Below are 9,110 nucleotides of genomic sequence, written 5' to 3' on the forward strand. Positions count from 1 at the left end.
GAAGCGGGACAGACGGACGAACGAACAGACGGACAGATGAGCGAACGGACGGACGAACGGACGCACAGACCAGAAAACATAATGCCCCTCTACTATCGTAGGTGGGGCATAAAAACATGAAAAAATATAATATTTACATATTTTATTTTGTACATAGTATGTACATTTAAAGCATCAACAAACATAGTATGATATGAAGTCATAGAATTTTAGTCCTAGATACATGTTTTTTTTAAATTAGTTTTTATTGACTTTGAACTAGCTGTCAGTAACTACAAGTACTCTCAGATCTATTCTTATCTATAGTCTTTTTTGTGGGAAAGCATAAGTATCAGTCAAGGTGCACTCTCTGTTTATTGTAAGATGTATTTCTATTTGTACCTATCCGAAGAGATAAGCCTGTTTTCAACTGGTTACATCATATATATGCAGTGTTCTAGGATTCCCATTACCCGTTACCAGGGTTCTCGTTAAGACGCGTATACGCGTCCTGGACGCATGGGAATCGAGCTGGACGCGTCATTTTTTAAACCCGTGAGTCCCTGGGACGCGTCCTGATTGTATCCCCTGAGTCTCAGAAACATCATTTTGCCTAGAAGATTTATGATATGACATTGTTTTGAGCCGTTGTTTTGACAAGAAACTAAACCGGAAGTCGATGTCAAAACATCGATGTGATGCGTAGATCAATATTTTTGGCAGCTGATAGATTTATAAACGGTTACCCGGGGTAAGTGGATTAGGACAACGGGTAAGTCATTTTTTAGCCTTTGTCACCCGGTGGTAAGTCAATTTTCAAGTTCGGGGAAGCCGAAAAACTCTTGAAATTTCCCGGTCCTCTTCAATTTTCCCATATCTGCTTTTTATTTCTATTAAATCACGAGAAAAAACTTTGATAAAAGATCGAAGATTTTGTCGATGTCTATCGGCGCTTTTATTCAAGCACTCGTTTACTAGGTGTAATCAAGCACAAAAGAGACCACATTCTTCTCCTATCATTCTAAAAGTCGGTCACGGTGTCGGTAAAATCGGAAAATCCAGATTGATAACTGGTGCTTAAATCGGGACATAAACGATTTTTTTTCTTGTCATCGGAGGAAAATAAACTTACAGTTGCATTTATTATAGCTCTTAATAAATGACATAGTAATAACTATAACATATTTGTCAAATTTAGTAAGAAATCGTTTTTTTTTGCGCCGTCCGCATTGGTTGGCGGATTTTACTTTTAGATGTGGGTAAGTAATTTTTTTATTGATCTTACCCGTGGTAAGTCAAGGTGACAAAAAAATCCTAGAACACTGATATGGAGGGTGGGAAACTTCAAATAAGTTTAACCCAGCCACATTATGCATGTCTGTCCCAAGTCATCTATCAATAAGTGGTTATCCTTTGTTGCTGTGTAACATATTATTTTTTCTTTAATAATTTGTACATAAACTAGGTCGTTAGGTTTTTTCTTTTCAATTATTTTACATTTTTCATATCAGGGCCTGTTATAGTCTAGTATCGGTATGGGCTTTGCTCATCGTTGAAGGCCACATGGTGACATATAAATTTAATATTAAATAGTTTTTATTTTTTGTGTCATTTAGTCTCTTAATTTAAACATATTTATCTATAGTGGATTGGGAAACAAGTTATAGCAACTTATATTAATCCTGTATGGCTTGTGGAGAGTAACAGTAATTAAATGTCTCATATGCAATCATACCACATCTTCTTACTTTTAATGGAGGTCTGGTTCTTCTTCATAGTTTGTGAAAAATCATTTTGACTGCATTGTATTGCAAAGACACTGGGAATAGTGGAAAAAAAACAACCTTTTATGTTAATTCTTTTAAAGGCTGATTTGGCAGAATTCTAGACAGCAACTTCGTTGTCAATAAAGAAAGTTGTTGGGTTCAGATGAATCTGACGTTCGGCCAGTGTTAGCAGTCTTCAATAGTGCAGAGAATGTTGTTTCAATGTCCCCTGACTTCCCTAGTAAAATTGCAAAGACTAGAGAAAACATTTCTCCATCAACTAATTTGTGTTAAGTGTGAAATTTAAATGAGTTTAAACCTTTTTTTTTTTAATTGCATGCATTATTTCTTCATTTATTTACAAACTTTATAAAGAAAACGAAATTAAAATTACGGTTTTGACATTTTTTTTAATAACTTAACATTGTTCATATATTTCATGAATCAGAAATAACATATATTTTTTTTAATCATAAATTATTTAAAATACATTTATAAAAATAATATTAAATGTGCAATAATTAATTCTTGTTTATTTAGCAAAACAAACAACAGTTACCTTGTTTATTTAACAACATTTTACTTTATAAAACAATGTGGGACAATCAGAACTTTTCATGTGGGACAATCACAACTCTAAAATTTTAAAAAGTGGGACAATCAGGAATAAACCGTTCCTTTTCAGATACCAAAACAAAAACTTACATCAAATTAGACAAACAGTTACATGCATGTACATTTGTCATGTTTGTATTATTATTATGTAATTTCCAAATGCCAGCACAGCTATATTTACATTGTACTGGTTGAAGTACAATCATTATTTAACATATTAAATTGTTTTGTTTCAGTTAACGAAAATAAGATATATATACATATATACATGTATTTATGGTTATGGTCACATCCATAAATAATGCATTTACAGTTTAATCTGATATAAATTCCAAAATACATTTGCGCTCGATTATGTTAACAGGACTTGACAGCTTTGACGGTCAAGTGATCTCCTCAGATTTTTTAAATAGCAAATGCACACTGATAATTAACTTAGCAAAAAAAAATGTATAGAACCACACCCTTGATAAAAATTTTATCATAAAACAATCCAAAATGCACCATAGTAGAAAATCTAGCACCAGGGTACCACAGTGGTTTTACGGCCCTGAGGAGAACACTATCCAATTTGCACACAACTTGTATACATACATTCAAACATACATTTATGTATGGGGAGTTATAAATCGGGATGAGACCCAAGAGGACAAAATAATATCTTTGTACCCACCATCAGTCAATTCCAACTCTGACAGTGATACATGTGCTTGATCTGAAAACTCTGACCAATCCCATTACTATCATGGTTATCATATATTAAAATGTTAGATTGCACATATATGTATTTTTAAAAATATCCTTTTGATTTTTTCAGTTTCTGTAAACATATACAAGTACATGTACCTAGGACATGTCAGGATGGACCAAGAATACAGCTTGCACATTTTTCTGGACAGCAAAAAACAAATATTTAACACTAAACCAAACAATGCAATACATTTCAGGGGGTATCCTTTTTCATTATAAACAAATTTTTATCAAATTGTCTTTGAAATCGAGTTTGAAATCCTAGTACAAAAATAATTTTCTTCCAATTTTCTATTTACTGCAAGTTTGTCACAGGGAATTTGAATAAACTAGAAATAGCATGTTATAAATTTGTTTTACCTACATGTAAATATTATTTATCATTGCAATTCTACAATTGTACTTGTGGTGTTCCATCAAAATACTTCACAAAATTTGTATATTATTGACAAAAAATACTGTAATTTTTATCTCATTTTTTCCAATCTTAATTTCAACATGTGTTCATAGCATAGTATTTACTTTAAGGGCATGATCACGGGGCATGGCCATGGGAATCAATTTTGATAAGTTATATATTGAACCCCTTATCTAAATTATCCACAAAATCTTAGCACAAAAAGAGTTGTCACCATATGTTTGTGCCTATACCAAGTCAAGAACCTCTTGACTGTGTTAGTCTTGTACTCTGTATTTTTTAAAATTTTGGTTTACATGTATATGCAAATGTATATATATGTTCTAGAGTTAAGTGTGATGTCCATTTCCCAAATCTAGTATACATTTTTTAATGGGACAGTTGAAGACTGCCTCTGAGGGAGAGATTTTGTTGCTGTGATGAAACAGATTGGTGGCCTTTGACTGTTTTCTGCTTTTTGGTTCTAGTTGTTGCCTCTTTGACACATTCGATCTCCATTTTCATTCTCAATTTTATTATATAAGCAAGAAACAAGAGAAAGACTTTGATGTCATTGATCACCATTAATAGACAATCACCTCTTACTTTGATGTACAAATAATGTACAGACATACAATCATTGTGACATTAAAAATGTACAAGTATGGTAAAAGGCATGACTATGAAACTTGTATTTCATGAAACATTTTCCAAGAAGTAAAAAAATATGATGCTGTAAAATCAGAAAATGTGATTTTTGTTTTTGCGATATTGAGAAAAATCCTGTTTAATTCATATCAATATTTTCAAACTGCAAGTTTAAATGATTGCGATTATAGCCCTGTCACAATTTGCACAATAATAAAAACATTGCATTAAATTCTGAATTTACAGTATACCACTTGTATATTACATCGCAAAGGGGTTGAATTTATCTGATTGTGGGCTGTACCCCTGCACACTCAAACCATGGAAAATTCATACAATTGCAAACTCATACCAACTAATTATCTATTTATTTAAAATCATTCAAAACTAAAGGTGTTAAATGATGAATAAATATTCAAATTTCACTAATACATGTAATAATGTTAGCAATATGCAAAAAAATCATAAAACACTCGCATATATTTCTTTTCTTCGATTTATACTAGAACACACCCGCGAAATCGAGAGCTTGGCTGAAAGTATGTAAACTGTTGTAGGATGAATCTTTGCAAAAGATTTTATGTCTAGAGAATTTTAGAAAAAGGTATCAAAAGTCATAGGTACTTGCAGTGAGATGTAATGCAAAGTAATTTATAATGTACATTTTCTGCGTAAAAATTACATGTACAATGTAATGTAATGATTACTTTAGTTAAAAATCAATGTAATGCCTCCATAACTGTACATTACTTTTCATTACAAATTAGTGAAATACATAAAATTAAAGAATATATATATTGTAAAATATTAACAAAAACAAAAGAAAGTATTGAATAAAATTATTGTCACAGTTAATTACTGTATTAAATAAATTGCATCAAACTTTAAAACACACATTAAGGTAAGAAATATAAAACTTCTTTAATTTGCCAAAGGAGGGGGTGAAAATTATCAAGTCTTCATCTTTCTGATACATTGTATTTGTATAAAATGATATTGGGAATATTTTGGTGTTTGGTGATCCATGAAAAATCTTTTAAAAAAATATTAAACAAAACTATAATGATGAATGGAAAAAATATGAAGATGAAATTTTCATATTCTATACACACCTTACATGTATTTTAAGGAAATATTGAATATGTCAATCAAAAATTTTACACCAAACGGTTTTGATCCTGTCTGTGTTGTTATTTCGCCTAATTTTAATATCAAAATGTTTTTATTGCAATCAAATCTTCTCAACTTATGTTTGTCCTCACAGAGCCCTAATTAGTCATTTAACATGTTTAACAGGATAATCCTTTAATGACACATTTATTATATCCCTTTGAAATCCCTTTATGATGTCTTAATGATTAAGTGATCAATGTTAGAAACAAAATTATATGATAATTTATCTATTTTTCATAAAAATCTGTTTTTGAAATGTTTTTAGTTTTTAAATTGAAAAAGTAATGTGTAATGGAATGCATTACACAGGCAAAGTAATTGTAATATAATGCATTACATGTGAGAAATATATAGAATAGGATTATAATCATAGTATACATGTACATGCAGAATAATGCAAAAATTATTGTCCTGTCGCCACTGTGCCTGTCGCTAAGTAATTTTGAAAATTATGTTTTTAAGTTTAAAATCGGACGTCTTGTCTATGACTTAAAAGTCGGTTTGATGTAGGAAACAATATCAGGAAACCTATTTTTTCCATTTTTGTTTTTTCTACCAAAAAACTATATCTAACTCAGGGGTTCAAATTAACGGTGGTCCGAGGTCCGCGACCTTCCACTTTTGCAAGCGGACCTTCGTTTTGGTTACTAGCTACGCCCGACGGACCTTCGATTTGAAAGAAAATAAAAAATAACTTCGCAGACCTTTTTATCAAAATTTCCAAATAAACGATCTCAAAATAAATTCTCATCTTTATTATTCATGACAGCAATATTCATTTTATCCAACCGCTAATTTTATACCGAAAATCGTTAAAAAGTAATTTGTAAATCCGAGTGAAATCGTATCTGACTGACAACATCAACATAGAAAAACAATGGATGCCATATATAAACCGGAAATGAAGATAATTACAATACCGGATCAGTTTCCGGGACGGATAAGGGTAATTCCGGGTTTGCCGATCAAATACAATAAAAAAAATAATGTCAGGCTTGAAGTTGTGACAAAATACATCTAAGATTATGAAATATAATCACTAGAATTGAAAACCAAAAGATATATGGAAAAGAAAGAAAGACCAGAAAATATTTTAGGTTGAAACTCAAAATTACTTAATAAGTTTTTTAGTTGACAAATTTCCATGTCAACATCCAATACAATGTGACAGCATTTTTCTTTTATCATTAATACATGTGGATATGACATGCAGATGTTTTTAAAGTGTAAACAAATTACTGCAATTCCAAGGGGTAATTTCTCCTCAATTTTTAGGGGCCTGTAAATAGCTGGAAGTTTCGTACTTTATTATCAAAAATAGTGCAACTAGATATGATACAATGTAACAAAGTAACAAGCTCTAGTGGACTTTTAAAATCGAGTTGAAGTAGTGTGAGCCCTGAGGTAATGATATGATACAATGTAACAAAGTAACAAGCTCTAGTGGACTTTTAAAATCGAGTTGAAGTAGTGTGAGCCCTGAGGTAATGATATAATTAGTAATTAATTACTAATCTTGGTTACAACACACCTACCAACAGTGACACCCTACCAAATAAAAAAAAATAAAGATAATATGAATTCATAATATACAAGACAATTATATTTATTAGTTTATTGAACATATTATACAACAGTGACACTGACAATGTAACAAGATGACCTAACACCAAAGGCACAATAATTTTGTATCTTACTGTGTTATAAAATATTTCAAGTAAAAGTAGGACCTGCAATTTAGGTTGTGGACCTTTCAGTTTTGAGTGTCAAAGGTCCTGGACCTTCCAGTACCAAATGTTAATTTGAACCCCTGTAACTGAATAATCAAAAGAATGGCGACTATGCATGCTACCTATAGGAGACAGAGGCATGCTGACTAATTTATAGCCCAAGGAAGAGAAGCGACACACAAAATGAGGTCTTTTCGTTTCATAGTATACATTGTAGATATATTTTAAAAATTCAAAAACGATGCATATATATTTTTAATAGTACAAGTTTACAGTGGTAAGAGTTGACTTATAGTGGTACATGTTGACAATGGTATCAGTTGACTTGCTTCCCTGGGCAAGTGGTCATAACCTGATAATTATATAAAAACTACTGTTTTACAATTGTAATCTTTAATATACAAAGTTATACAATGCCAAATTCTGAAATTGGGTAAACAACAGTTCAAGAATAAATAGAAGAGAACAAAACTAAAACGGGGGAATCCACAATGATATCCGTATTTAAAGGGGGTCAACTTCAATATGCATGTCGAAGGAACTTGGTTTTAAACGAAGTAAAATAAAGTACAAAATGTACCCCTACAGTGCCTTTTTCGGTGTTTAGACTTTCCCGACTTTAGAAAAGTTTAATCAATTTAAAAGTTACCAAAAGTACTCAAACACCTAAAAGTTCATGAATGCAGCTTTAAACTGTCCTGCATTTAAATGTTATGTTAATTCATGCCACTTACCACAGCCAAAATGGGTCTCTCCCTGACTGGGCAAAAGTTGCAAAAGTTTGCAAAATCTGTGTACTATCAGTATCAAATTACACATGCCGGAAATGACACTCAAAATTCCGGATATCGTAAACATGCATAAGGATATTAAAATATTTAGACTATGTTCGATTGTGAGATGGATGACTACTTTAATTGAAATGATAAATCGCATACAAATATGTGAATATATGTATTCAACAATCACAAACTACAAGGTGCACAATAAAGGGTTTGTCCCTTTGATGGAACAGCATAAATAACTAAATCAAAGTACTGTGATACTGGTTCAACTAGTTATCAAAGGTACCTTCTAGCATATATAATACTAGAACACACCCGCGAAATCGCGGGCATATATAGCTTGTGAACTGTTGTAGGATAATTTTTGGTAAAAGATATTATGTATGGAAAATTTCATAAAAGGTATCAAAAGCCCTCTCCTTTTTTCTCAAGTCCGATATTTGTTTCCTTTCGCAGTGTTAAATTCAATTATTTTCGTGTGTCTGGCCTCAGACCACAATAATTATTATTCTTTTCCTTTGCTACGATGCTTCTTTTGGTAAAAGTCAAATCAAAATTTGCACCGTTTCAAACATGAAATAAATGTAACTGCTTATATACGTATAGACCATTATTCATGAGTCTAATAAAATAGGCTTCTAGGACAATCCATCAGTGTTTTTTCTTTTGAGAGCCTCATTAACATCCCAATGGAAGGATATCGGAATCATGTATAAATGACTAAGACCGACTAAGGCTAATTTGAGGGGTGGTCGGAGAGGTCCTGATTCTGAAATCCCGGGCTTAAAGTTAACCATGAAATCCCGAGATCCAGAATTTAAAGAAATTCATATCCCGAAATCGAAAAATATATTCCCAGATCCCGTAAGGATCAATCCCCAAATCCCGAGCTTAAAAACACCCGATCTCGATGCCCTGAAAAAGGTCCTACTTCCCTCTAATCTCTACCTTACTTTCATTTTTGCCAAATCACTATATTTCCCTTTCACAACTTGTCATGCCCCATTTATGGGCATCCTTGCGTTCGTTCGTTCGGTCGTCCGTCCGTCCGTCCGTCTTTCTGTCCCGCTTCAGGTAAAAGGTTTTGGTCGAGGTAATTTAAGATGAAGTTGAGCATGTTCTACTTATTTAAATATATACTAGAACACACCCGCGAAATCGCGGGCATTCAGAGCGTAGTTTAAAGTATGTAAAGTGTTGTTGGAAGAATTTTGTAAAATACTGAATGACTGGAGAATTTCAGCAAAAGTATCATAAGGTTATTGGG

General features: G+C 32.1%; 1 protein-coding gene across 1 annotated transcript in view; it reads right to left on the bottom strand.

Annotated features, from left to right (window-relative positions):
- Positions 1-7,893, bottom strand: part of LOC143079161 (laminin subunit beta-2-like) — an 82,253-nt gene extending 74,360 nt beyond the window's left edge. The window contains exon 1 of the mRNA XM_076254388.1: positions 7,793-7,893. The gene's annotated coding sequence lies outside the window, so the exon portion shown is untranslated. The remainder of the gene's footprint in view (positions 1-7,792) is intronic.
- Between the last annotated feature and the right edge of the window lie 1,217 nt (positions 7,894-9,110).

The sequence above is a fragment of the Mytilus galloprovincialis genome, chromosome 1 (genome assembly GCF_965363235.1).
Source record: "Mytilus galloprovincialis chromosome 1, xbMytGall1.hap1.1, whole genome shotgun sequence".
Lineage (NCBI taxonomy): Eukaryota > Metazoa > Mollusca > Bivalvia > Mytilida > Mytilidae > Mytilus > Mytilus galloprovincialis.